Below are 12,947 nucleotides of genomic sequence, written 5' to 3'. Positions count from 1 at the left end.
AATTGGCAGTTCCAAGTATCTTAAAATACTTGGATCATCAACTTTTCATTTCACATTTAGATGTGTGATGTCTGATGTCAAATGTCAGCCACTGCAGCAATGCATTATTTTGATAAAAGATCTTTACAGTTTCTATGTCTTAAAAGAGGGAGAAAATAATGTTATGTATCTATGGCCATAATTCCATAATCACAAATATTAGCAAAGGAAAATCATGACTAAAATTGGGTTCTCATAACTGAATATTTTATAAAAATCTTTTAAGTTATTATACTGTCATTCTACAAAATCATATTGCATTTCTGCATACAAATATTTAAATTATTCAAATTAGTTTATTAACAGACTTTCACTTATATAGATGTCCCTTGACTTACCTTTAGTTTTGTGCTTCCTGCAGCTGAGTGGCTACCTAATCATTACGTCTAGGACAAAGTTCCCCTTAGAAACTTCTGTTTGAAAAATGGGAGGTTTCCATTACTAAGAGAGGGAGCAAATGTAATGTCATTAGGATCAGAATTGCCTCTTTTTATTTTTTTAAGAAGAGTTGAAGGATTGTTTTGCCTCAAGTGAGAAAGTCAAAGGGCCGTGTGGCTGAATGGGTATTTCTTTTCTTCTGGAGGCCACGGCTGGTAATAGGAGGAATTCTCTTCATTTGCCATAGCTGGGGGTAGGGTTTCTCTTCTCATTGGATGGTTATCAGCTGCAGCAGCTGGCAGGGACAAGTTCACTTTTTTATTTTTTTTAAGTGGAAGCAACCAAGGCCATAGCAACAAATAGATGATTTCGGTTGTTAGGTATTCTCAGAACTCAGCTGAAAACCATACAGTATGTTATCATACAGATTATAAAGAATTTTATGGGCTTGCTCAGGAAACTAGTCACCATTTATAATACAATTTTCATGGGAAATACGTTTTTGGTTCTAAATAATCGGACTTCAATGATTAGATGGCAATATATATGGTTGGTAGATTGCTTTATGACAGTCTTTAAAACCATTATGGTAGTGAATTTCAGTTTTCATCTTTTTCTAGATTCACTTCTTTGAATGAGAGTCCAAATAGATGACTTAATTATAATGACAAGAATGCAATTTTATAAAGTAGAAAAAAGGTTTTGGTAGTGATTGTTTAATTAACACGTCTCCATTGTAGCATACATGAGCAGATCCTTGCTAAAGATTTATTTTATACCAAGAGGCTCTCTCTATCTGCTGAACAATTTCTTGAAAGAGATCTGTTCCTAAGGGGAGAATAACATTTCTTTGTATTGCCTGAGGACAACGGGTCTGGAAAACTGCTAACCCAATTCTTTTCCTAGCAAAACATCACACAAAAATGACATAATACCTAGGTCCAAAGGTAAATTTTTTGTTCTGTTTATTATGTATAATTAAAGTCATCTAATTATTTTAACTATTTTTCACATACATGTATTATAATAATATTTTGTCTAAATGATGGATATTCAACTTTATTTTCAATCTGCCCCAAACAGTAAAACTGACCTTGGCTTGTGAAGTGGACAAATCTACTGTCAAAGATGACCCTGAACATTTTCCTCAGGACGAAGAATGAATGCAGGAGGGAGGAGCAGAATTACTCTTGACTCTGAACCTGTTGCATTCCATTTTAGATCGTATCTGAGGCTGACTTTTAAAAATCAGAGTAAGAATGTGACTTCAAAATCTTCTGCAATTTCTAAAGTCTTTATAACTTCCTTCCTGTCTTGAAGCATCACAGAAAAACTGCTGATAACCATTGAGCAAGGTTAGTATGTCTTTCTGAAAATGATTATTTCTTCATTGAATGAAAACTTAATTTTTCTCACAGAATACTTCTAACAGGAATGCTGTCTCTTAATGAGGTTTAGTTTTAATAAATGTATTCTGCATTGAATTACTATTGCTAATTTTTCATTTATGCATAGCTTTCTAAAAGTACTTTTTTTGAGTCATTCAGTACAGAAACACTGTCAACCCTTTTATTGTATTTAAGTGATTAGTCATTTACTGCACTAATCGTTTATTCTACGGAAATACTAAATAAACTTATCCTCTTGCCTTTTCAAAAGAAAGCATTTTCCCCAAGAGAAGCTCTTGGTTTAGTCATCTTTTTAGAATTGTGTGTGTGTGTTATTTTCTTTTGTTCTACGGATCTACTAAAATTAAAAAACAAAAAAAGTTTAGACACTATCTTTTTCCGCCACCCCCCCGCCCCGACCTCTATTCCTAGCCTAACCTGAAGATGATAGACACCGTAGTTTTATATCCTGTGGTTGAGATAGTGGTAAGCCCCTACGAGGAAGCTCTCCATGGGTTAAGCGCTCTCTCCTCTAAAGGAGGATGTCATGAGTAGGAGCCCACTCAAGGACAACTAATAGTAACAGTTCTGAAGGCTTTAAGTTGGTAATTAAGGTGTTGGCAGGGCTGTGCTCCCTCCGGAGGTTCTATGGAGAATCCTTCCTTGCCTCTCCTAGCTTCTGGTAGCTAGCTGTTAACATTCCCTGACTGGTGGCTGCTCACTCCAATCTCTTCCTCCATCTTCACGTGGCTTTCTCCGTGTCTCTCTGTGTGTCTCTTAAAAGGTACTTGTCATTGGATTTAGAACCTACTTGGATAATCCAGCATGACAGCATCCAAGATTCCTTAACTACATCTGCAAAGGCCATTTTCCAAATAAGGTCACATTCACAGGTTCCGGGGATCAGGACGTGGATATACATTTTTTGGGTCAGCATTCAACCCACACCTGTTGCCATCAAGTCAATTCCAACTCACAGCGATCCTATAGGAGAAAGTAGAACTGCCCCATAGGGTCTTCAAGGCTGTAATATTTATGTGGGCAGATTGCCTCGTCCTTCTCCCATGGAGCGGCTGGTGGATTTGAACCACCAATCTTTGAATTATATTTAGATTTTTACAAATGAAGAAATAGAGGATATGAATTAGAAAATTTGAAGTGGAAAAAAAAAATCCTTAGAATGTAAATTATAATATCTGACCATCACCAATCCCTAAACTTTCAAAGAAAATCCAGATCAAATTTCTAACAAAAAGAAGTTTATCTTCTCAAGGAAATAAAGGCAGAACGGTTGATTACACTGTCTTAGTTATCTAGTACTGCTGTAACAGATATACCACAAGTGAATAGCTTTAACAAACAGAAATTTATTTTCTCACAGTTTAGGAGGCTGGAAGTATGGATTCAGTGTGCCAGCTCGAGGGGAAGCTTTCGCTCTCTGTTAGCTCTGGAGGAAGGGCCTTGTTTCTTTTCAGCTTCTGCTCCTGGGCAATCTTCATGTGATGTAGCATCTCTCTTCCCCCATCTCTGCTTGCTAGCTTGCTTGTTTCATCTCTTTTATTATCTCAAAAGAGATTAAGACACACCATACACAAATACTGCCTCATTAACATAACAAACTCATTCCCAAATGGGATTATGACCATAGGTATAGAGGTTAGGATTTACAATACATATTTTTGGGGGGCACGTTTCAATCCATAACAATTACCTTCTAACTACACAGCTCATTTTCTTTTACTGGTCCATTCACTGGGTAATTCAACAGGTGATAAAATAATTGGAAATAATTAAACTATAAGATTGAAAGTTAACTATATAGTGTATTGGTAACGGTTACTAGGCTACAATTAACTTTATCATTTAATTGCTTTCTGGAAATAACATGATTTAGATAAAACCAAAAAGAAAAGCAAAATAAACAAACCCAAAGAACAAAAATCTTGACACACACTTCTAATGTTACTATATCAAGGGCTACACATTTCCTAATAATTTCCCCTTAAACGTACATATTACTTTCAAAGAAATTCTTTCAGATATTTATCTAATATAGAAAACCACACCATGCCAGGTGTTTGGAGCACAAAGATAAGTGATACTATCTTTGCCTTGAAGATGTTCACAGGCTCATGGAAGCAACTGTCACTGAGTAAACAGCGATGATACAGGCATAACATACGTGTGCTCAAAGACGGGAGGGAAGGATTGTATTCAGTTAAACTCAACCTTCTACAAAAAGTTCGATGAGGCATCAAAGAATACAGCTTTTGGAGATGATAAGATTTGTGCAGAAGTTGCTCAAGGGAAGTTGATTGACCTTGATCTTGATGGACTGATTTTTGACAAAGTAGCAGAGCATTCTGGGCACAAGGAACAGCATGAAAAGGAAACAGAGACTGGAAAGTGCTTGGCTTGTGGGGAGTTTATAGCTGAAACATACGATGACGCCTACAGGAAGAGGTGGGGAAAAGCTGGAAAAATAGCTGTGGACAAACTGTGAAGGGCCTGGAGGCCACTCATAGCTAATGATTGTAACGCTGTACTAGTATAACAACTAACAACAAGTTCGTAGTGTTTTTGTTTCTTTCCTCCAGGAGTTCCTTTTACACTATACACTCCAAGTTGGGGGGAAGGGCATTTCTTCTTCTTATGCCATTACTTCAACAGTGTCTGGTAAAGAGTTCATCTCAAACCAGGCTACTCAGTGTTTTAACTTTACCAAAAATCAATGGCTATCATTGCCCATGAGTTTCTATCTCTCAGATAATTTTTATTGATCACAGAATCAAAGATATTGGAGAACAGGCAGGGGTGCAGGTATTTGATAGGAATACAGCGAGATTCCAGCTATTTTTCCCATCTTTCTGAACTTGAAGAAATCAGTACTGACTGACATCTGCCTTTGTCTTAAGAATCAAGAGTTGGTAGGCCCTGTTCTCAGTCCATACCCTACTCCACACGTTTATTAAATGCCTCTCCTAACGGAGAGATTGGAGGTTCAAGTCCACCCTGAGGCATCTTGGAAGAAAGGCCTGGTGAGCTACTTCTGAAAAATCAGCCACTGAAAACACTATAGATCACAGTTTTACTCTGACACACTTTTTTTTGTTTGAACTGAGGGTGTAGCAGAGTACAACTCAGTGGGCTGATCCTGTGAAAGCTTACAGCTCTAGGTGCTTTAAGTTTCATTTCAGTTATTACTGAGGAGACAGTAATGTTTCTTTTGTATCCAAACCTTGTTAAAACAGAAACCTATTATCACAGGTCTATATTATATGGTATTCTGGTTAAATAAAGCAAATATTACCTGTAACGTCTTTGTAAACCATAATAAAATGGGAGGGAGAGTGGTTCTTTAGAAGGAATGCTTTGTTTCAAATCTGTGGCAAGTGAGAGGTTACGTATTAGTACATTTTTTCCCAAAAGTTCTCTAAGTTCAACATAACCTATTTTTAATAAAATGACCTTGGCTAGGCTTACGTATTCATTAGTGTGGCTTGCTTGAAGTTCAAAAAATATCTTATATTCTTAAGATCCATATAATTCTTAATCCCCGTCAATGAAGTGTTCTATGCATTGTAAAACTGGCCTTCTGATTTTTTAATAGGGCAAGCGTTACATGACATATAGAAGTGTACCGTTTTTAATCCTGTTCGGCACAAGGCCAGGGGTGGGGGCAGGGGCGGGGGCGGGGGCGGCAGGGAGATGAGAGTTAGGAATTAAGCTCTATGCAAGCCTACTTTTAAGTGATGGCAATACAGAAAGGGGTTTGTAGTTTTTAAAGAGTTTATCTGGTGGAGCTTCATTTTATTTTCATTACACAAACCTCAGAAAGTGAGCTGGGTGGAATTCTGAACGTTGGCCATGCTGAGAAGATAGTGGTTTTCATCTGAAAGCAACTCAGAAAGGTGGGAGGCAATGGGCTTGAGATTCAGCAAGTTGCTGTAAAGAAGCAGAGATGTTTACTGCAACATGTCCACGTTTGACCACCTTATAGAGAAAGGTTCAAGGCTGTGCCCTGAAAGGGGCTCAAGATAAGGCTTAAAATAGAGGAGGTGGGTGGGTTTGGGCGGCGGGAGTGCCTGGAGGGGCGGTGGGTTTGGGCGGCGGGGTGACCTGAGGGGATCGGGCCGCAAGGTGGAGGGCGCGCGCCGGGCCTCGCACTGGGTCAGGTGCGGATGGTCTTGAGGCGCGGCGCGGCGGTCCGGCGAGAACAAGGGCATCGAGGGAAGGCGACATCCCAGCAACAATGCCGGGCCCGGCCAAAGCGCCCGCCAGGGCTCGGTATTCTGATTTGTGAGCGGTGCGCTGGGAGCTCGGCCCGGGCCAGTTGAACGCTCCGCGGGAAGAGGCGGGAACCGCGGGCGAGCGGCCGCGGGCTCCTCCCCCGGCACCTCCGCTATCGGGTCAGGACTCGGCGGCCGCGGCGCCGTACTCGGGACCCGCCGCTCCAGGGCTGCTTTCCGCCCTCCACTTTCCTCTCGTCTGCCGGGCCGCAGGACCCCGGTCCCCCCCAGGTGGAAAGCCCGCGTGGCGGATACAGGTGCGCGCTGAGGCGGGGAAGCGAGCTAGGGCGGGACACGGCCGGGAGCAGGCGGGGAACGGCGCACTTCCGGCGGCGGAGGAGATGCTTCCGGGTCGCGTAGTGTCTTCCTGGCCGCCGTCGACGCTGCGGTCGTCACCGCCAGTGGTCTGTGTGGGTCTGTGCGTCGTTCTGGCAGGCAGTGCTACTGTGCCTCCTCCAGGCTGGAGAGGGGACCCGCGGCGGCTCCCTCGGGCGAGCCCGCGCTTCAGAAGCTCTGGTCCCTCGGTCTTCCGTATATCAGCGCAGGTCGCCCCTTGCGAGATGAATGGGAACCTGCCCCGCAAATCCGGAGAAATTTCAGCCTGAGACACCTTTCCAGCTCTCACCTCGGCCCCCTGGGGCTTACCTATCAGCCTTGACTGTTCAGCAGGCTTTTTTTTTTTTTGCTCAAACTCGGATCCTCTACCTATTTTACACAAAAACTAAGACCAGATCGTCATTGCAACCATTTGCAAATAAAATAAACATCAGGGAGCCCTAAATTAAAAAAAAATTATAAAATAGTATAACGAAAATCTGGTGAAATATGAGTATTAGAATTCACTTCGGAAGTATCAGATTATCCAGGCCCTGCGAAGGATCTGATAGTTTATTCAGTAAAGCCTCAGGGCAATTTAAACCTCAGACATGCTCATAACCCATAATGTTTACCCTTCTTGCTAAATTTTCAATTTACTTCCCAAGTTTATCAATGTGGGTTTTGTTTTTCCCCCAAGGTTCTGCTGATGAATTTTAAGAGGATGTATATACTACATATATGCTAAGCATAATTTTATAAAGCATAGTTTCCATATCTAAAAAATCAAGAAGATGAAAATTAGATAATTTTTAAGTTAATTTTTCATGAAGTTTCTATAAAGGAATTTTAATGTAGCAATTTCCTTAGTCTTAATATTTTGATGATTTATTAGAATTCTTGATTCTCTCCAAATAACCTTTAATTATGTATTATTAATTTCAGGTGCTGATAATTTATATTAAAATAACGTCTATCCCTCGTTATTATTAGTGCCTTACAAATTGAAACGTGTATCAGGAATAATAGTTAAGATCTGGTTATTAAAGTATTAGAATTTTAGTATTTAGTCAATGAAAATTTTAATGTGTTTCGATACTGAAATACAGCTATACACTACTAATTTGATAATTAAAAGTAAAAAGGTTATGAATGACAATACAATCTTTGAAAAATTGCACTGCAGGAAGGCAGGTGCTCTGATTTAGTACATTTCTACATTAGTTTTTTTTTTTTTTTTTTAAGTTATTGGTGGCATTTTTCAAGTAATTGCCTTAGAAGCACGTTCATTTTATGCTGATACAAAACAAACATAGGTGGGGCCATTGGTCTATAATTGTGGTTATTTAAAATAAATACCCCTTCTATTAATTCTCGTTTTTTCCAGTTAATTTTCATAGTTCTGAAACCATTTTTCAGCTCTGAACAGCTCTGCCCAGTTAGTGTTCTCCTTCATGTCCTTGTTGATGTTCTCTGAATCTTTATCATGGTAGCAATGCATCCAGGAGTTAGGAACAGATACTTTGAAGGGTGACAGCTCTCTTCCGAGTTGGGTGGTCCCTGGGCAAATTATTTGACAACTGTATACTTCAGTTTTCTGACCTGCAAAATAGAAATAATAGGACCTGCCTCAAAGATAATTTGGAATAGCTGTAATTCCTAAAGAAAGGTCAAACAAAATATAATACCCTTTCCCACCTGTTTACACCTGGTCTTGTCTCAGGGATAAGGCCTCCTGAGGTAGATTTTTTACTCCTATTTATCTATTAAATGGAAAAAAAGATTAAATTAAGCTATGTTTCTTTTTATATATATAATTTTTATTGTACTTTAAGTGAAAGTTTACAGATCAAGTCAGTCTCTCACACAAAAACCCATGTACACCTTGCTACACACTCCCAGTTACTCTCCCCCTCATGAGACAGCCCGCTCTCTCCCTCTTCTCTCTCTTTTTGTGTCCATTTCGCCAGCTTCTAACCCCCTCCACCCCCTCATCTCCGCTCCCGGTAGGAGATGCCAACATAGTCTCAAGTGTCCACCTGATCCAGGAGGCTCACTCATCACCAGCATCCCTGTCCAACCCATTGTACAGTCTAATCCATGTCTGAAGAGGTGGCTTCGGGACTGGTTCCTGTCCTGGGCCAACAGAAGGTCTGGGGGCCATGACCACTGGGGTCCTTCTAGTCTCAGTCAGACCATTAAGTCTGGTCTTTTTATGAGAATTTGGTGTCTGCATCCCACTGCTCTCCTGCGCCCTCAGGAGTTCTCTGTTGTGTTCCCTGTCAGGGCAGTCATCGGTTGTAGCCAGGCACCATCTAGTTCTTCTGGTCTCAGGATGATGTAGTCTCTGATTTATGTGGCCCTTTCTGTCTCTTGGGCTCATAATTGCCTTGTGTCCTTAGTGTTCTTCATTCTCGTTTGATCCAGGTGGGTTGAGACCAGTTGATGCATCTTAGATGGCGCTTGCTAGCGTTTAAGACCCAGACACCACTCTCCAATGTGGGATGCAGAATGTTTTCTTAATAGATTTTATTATGCCAATTGACTTAGATGTCCCCTGAAACTATGGTCCCCAGACCCCTGCCCCTGCTACACTGGCCTTCGAAGCATTCAGTTTATTCAGGAAACTTCTTTGCTTTTGGTTTAGTCCAGTTGTGGTGACCTCCACTGTACTGTGTGTCGTCTTTCCCTTCACCTAAAGTAGTTCTTACCTGCTATCTAATTAGTGAATACTCCTTTCCCACCTTCCTTCCCTCCCCCATCTGGTAACCACAAAAGTGTTTCCTTCTCAGTTTAAACTATTTCTCAAGTTCTATAATGGTGGTCTTACACAATATTTGTCCTTTTGCAACTGACTAATTGCAGTCAGCATAATGCCTTCCAGGTTTCTCCATGTTATGAAACGTTTCACAGATTCCTCATTGTTCTTTATTGATGCATAGTATTCCATTGTGTGAATATACCATAATTTATCCATTCATCCATTGATGGGCACCTTGGTTGCTTCCATCTTTTTGCTGTTGTAAACAGTGCTGCAATAAACATGGGTGTGCATATATCTGTTCGTAGAGAGGCTCTTATTTCTCTAGGATATATTCCGAGGAGTGGGATTGCTGGATCATATGGTAGTTCTATTTCTAGCTTTTTAAGGAAGCGCCAAATCGATTTCCAAACTGGTTGTACCATTTTACATTTCCACCAGCAGTGTGTAAGTGTTTCATTCTCTCCACAGCCTCTCCAACATTTATTATTTTGTGTTTTTTTGGATTAATGCCAGCCTGGTTGGAGTGAGATGAAATCTCATTGTAGTTTTGATTTGCATTTCTCTAATGGCTAATGGTCGTGAGCATTTCCTCATGTGTCTGTTAGCTGCCTAAATGTCTTCTTTAGTGAAGTGTCTATTCGTATCTTTGGCCCATTTTTTAATTGGCTTATTTGTCTTCTTGTAGTTCAGTTTTTGCAGTATCATGTAAATTTTAGAGATCAGATGCTGATCGGAAATGTCATAGCTAAAAACTTTTTCCCCAGTCTGTGGGTAGTCTTTTTACTCTTTTGGTGAAGTCTTTGGATGAGCATAGGTGTTTGATTTTTAGGAGCTCCCAGTTACCTGGTTTTTCTTCTGCATTGTTAGTAATGTATTATATACTGTTTATGCCATGAATTAGGGCTCCTGATGTTGTCCCTATTTTTTCTTCCATGATCTTTATCTTTTGAAGTATTATATTTAGGTCTTTGATCCATTTTGAGCTCATTTTTATGGATGGAATGAGGTATGGGTCTTGTTTCATTTTTTTGCGGATGGATATCCAGTTATGCCAACACCATTTTTTAAAAAGACTGTCTTTTCCCCATTTAACTGTTTTGGGGCCTTTGTCAAATATCAGCAGCTCATATGTGGATGGATTTATGTCTGGATTCTCAATTCTGTTCCGTTGGTCTATGTATCTGTTGCTGAACCAGTACCAGGCTGTTTTGACTACGGTAGCAGTATAATAGGTTCTAAAATTAGGTAGAGTAAGGCCTCCCACTTTGTTCTTCTTTTTCAGTAATGCTTTACTTACCCAGGGCCTCTTTCCCTTCCATATGAAGTTGGTGATTTATCTCTACATCTCATTAAAGAATGTCGTTGGAAATTGGATCGGAATTGCATTAAGTCTATGGATCACTTTTGGTAGAATAGACATTTTTATAATGTTAAGTCTTCCTATCCATAAGCAACGTATGTTTTTCCACTTATGTAGGTATCTTTTGGTTTCTTGCAGAAGAGCTTTGTAGTTTTGAGATAATTTTACTTCTTCCTTGCCAATCTGTATGCCCTTTATTTCTTTACCTAGCCTAATTCCTCTGGCTAGGGCTTCCAGCACAATGTTAAATAAGAGCAGTGACAAAGGGCATCCTTGCCTGGTTCCTGATCTCAAGGGGATTGCTTTCAGGCTCTCTCCACTTAGGATGGTGTTGGCTATTGGCTTTGTATAAATGCCCTTTATTATGTTGAGGAATTTTCCTTCTATTCCTATTTTGCTGAGTTTTTATCATGAATGGGTGTTGAACTTTGTCAAATGCCTTTTCTGCATCAATTGATAAAATAATTTGATTCTTGTCTTTTGTTTTATTTATATGATGGATTCCATTAATTGTTTTTCTAATGTTGAACCATCCCTGCATACCTGGTATGAATCCCACTTGGTCATAGTTTGAATTATTTTTTTGATATGTTGTTGAATTCTATTGGCTAGAATTTTGTTGAGGATTTTTGCATCTAAGTTCATGAGGGATATAGGCGTGTAATTTTCTTTTCTTGTGGTATCTTTACCTGGTTTTGATATCAGGGATATGGTGGCTTCATAGAATGAGTTTGGGAGTATTCCGTCCTTTTTTATGTTGTGAAATACCTTTCGTAGTAGCAGTAGAACTCTGTAGTGAAGCCATCCGGGCCAAGGCTTCTTTTTTTGGGGAGTTTTTTTTATTACCTTTTCAATCTCTTCTTTTGTTATGGGTCTATTTAGTTATTCTACCTCTATTTGTGTTAGTTTAGGTAGGTAGTGTGTTTCTAGGAATTCATGCATTTCTCCTAGGTCATCAAATTTGTTAGAGTACAATTTCTCATAGTAATCTGATATGATTCTTTTAATTTCATTTAGGTCTATTGTAACATCACCCCTTCCATTTCTTCTTTGGGTTATTTGCTGCCTCTCCTATTTTTCTTCTGTCAATTAGGCCAATGGTTTATCAATTTTGTTGATTTTTTCAAAGAACCAGCTTTTGGTCTTGTTAATTCTTTCAATTGTTTTTCTCTTTTCTATTTCATTTAGTTCCGCTCTAGTTTTTATTATTTGTTTTCTTCTGGTGCCTGAGGGTTTCTTCTGTTGCTTTCTTTCTATTCAAGTTGTGGGGATAATTCTTTGATTTTGGCACTGTCTTCTTTTTGTATATGTGCATTTATTGATATAATTGAGCTCTGAGCACCACTTTTGCTGTGTCCCAAAGGTTCTGATAGGAAGTGTTTTCATTCTCATTGGATTCTGTGAATTTTTTTATTCCATTCTTAATGGGTTTTTTTTTTTTTTAATGTCTTCTATAATCCAGTCTTTTTTTGAGCAGGATATTGTTCAGTTTCCAAGGGTTTGATTCTTTTCCCTGCTTTTTCTGTTAATGATTTTCACTTTTATGGCCTTATGGTCAGAGAAGATGCTTTGTAATATTTCAATATTTTGGATTCTGCTAAGGCTTGCTTTATGACCTAATATGTGGTCTAGTCTAGAGGATGTTCCATGTGCACTAGAAAAGAAAGTATACTTGGTTGCTGTTGGGTGGAGTGTTCTGTATATGTCTTTGAGGTCAAGTTGGTTGTTCGGGGCATTTAGATCTTCAGTGTCTTTACTGCACGTCTTTCTGGATGTCCTGTCCTTCACTGAAAGTGGTGTGTTGAAGTCTCCTACTATTATTGCGAACCTGTCTATCTCACTTTTCAATGCTGATGGAGTTTGTTTTATGTATCTTGCAGCCCTGTCATTGGGTGCATAAATATTTAATATGGTTATATCTTCTTGGTATATTGTCTCTTTAGTCATTATATAGTGCCCTTCCTTATCTTTATGTTGGATTTAACTTTAAAGTCTATTTTGTCAGAAATTAATATGCCACTCCTGGTCTTTTTTGATTGTTGTTTGGTTGATATATTTTTTTCCATCCTTTGAGTTTTAGTTCGTTTGTGCCTCTAAGTCTAAGGTGTGTCTCTTGTAGGCAACATATAGATGGATCTTGTTTTTTAATCCATTCTGCCACTCTCTGTCTCTTTATTGGTGCATTTAGTCCATTTACAATCGGGGTAAGTATTGATAGGTATGAATTTAGAGCTATCATTTTGATGTCTTTTTTTGTGTGTTTTTGAGAGTTTCTTTTTCCCACTTAATTTTATGTGCTGAGTGGATCATCTTTATATGTTGTCCTTTTCTCGTATTCGTTGTTGTTCATTTTGTTTCTGCTGAGTCTCTATTTTTCCCTTGTATTTTATTTTGATGTGTAGGATAGTTTGTCT

At 39.3% G+C, this 12,947-nt stretch overlaps 1 protein-coding gene and 1 long non-coding RNA gene across 2 annotated transcripts in view; one reads left to right on the top strand and one right to left on the bottom strand.

Moving 5' to 3' along the window:
• Positions 1-3,160: 3,160 nt before the first annotated feature.
• LOC126068076 (uncharacterized) lies at positions 3,161-6,150 on the bottom strand. Its single transcript, XR_007515540.1, has 3 exons — positions 5,635-6,150; positions 5,116-5,188; positions 3,161-4,256 (listed from the first exon to the last, which is right to left on the bottom strand). It is a non-coding gene; the product is annotated as an uncharacterized LOC126068076 (long non-coding RNA).
• A 35-nt stretch (positions 6,151-6,185) lies between these two features.
• Positions 6,186-12,947, top strand: part of RMDN2 (regulator of microtubule dynamics 2) — a 117,722-nt gene continuing 110,960 nt past the window's right edge. Inside the window, exon 1 of the mRNA XM_049870451.1 lies at positions 6,186-6,351. The gene's annotated coding sequence lies outside the window, so the exon portion shown is untranslated. The remainder of the gene's footprint in view (positions 6,352-12,947) is intronic.

Source organism: Elephas maximus, chromosome 26 (genome assembly GCF_024166365.1).
Source record: "Elephas maximus indicus isolate mEleMax1 chromosome 26, mEleMax1 primary haplotype, whole genome shotgun sequence".
NCBI lineage: Eukaryota > Metazoa > Chordata > Mammalia > Proboscidea > Elephantidae > Elephas > Elephas maximus.
The sequence above is the reverse complement of the archived record's forward strand: the minus strand, read 5'-3'. Positions and strand labels throughout refer to the sequence as shown.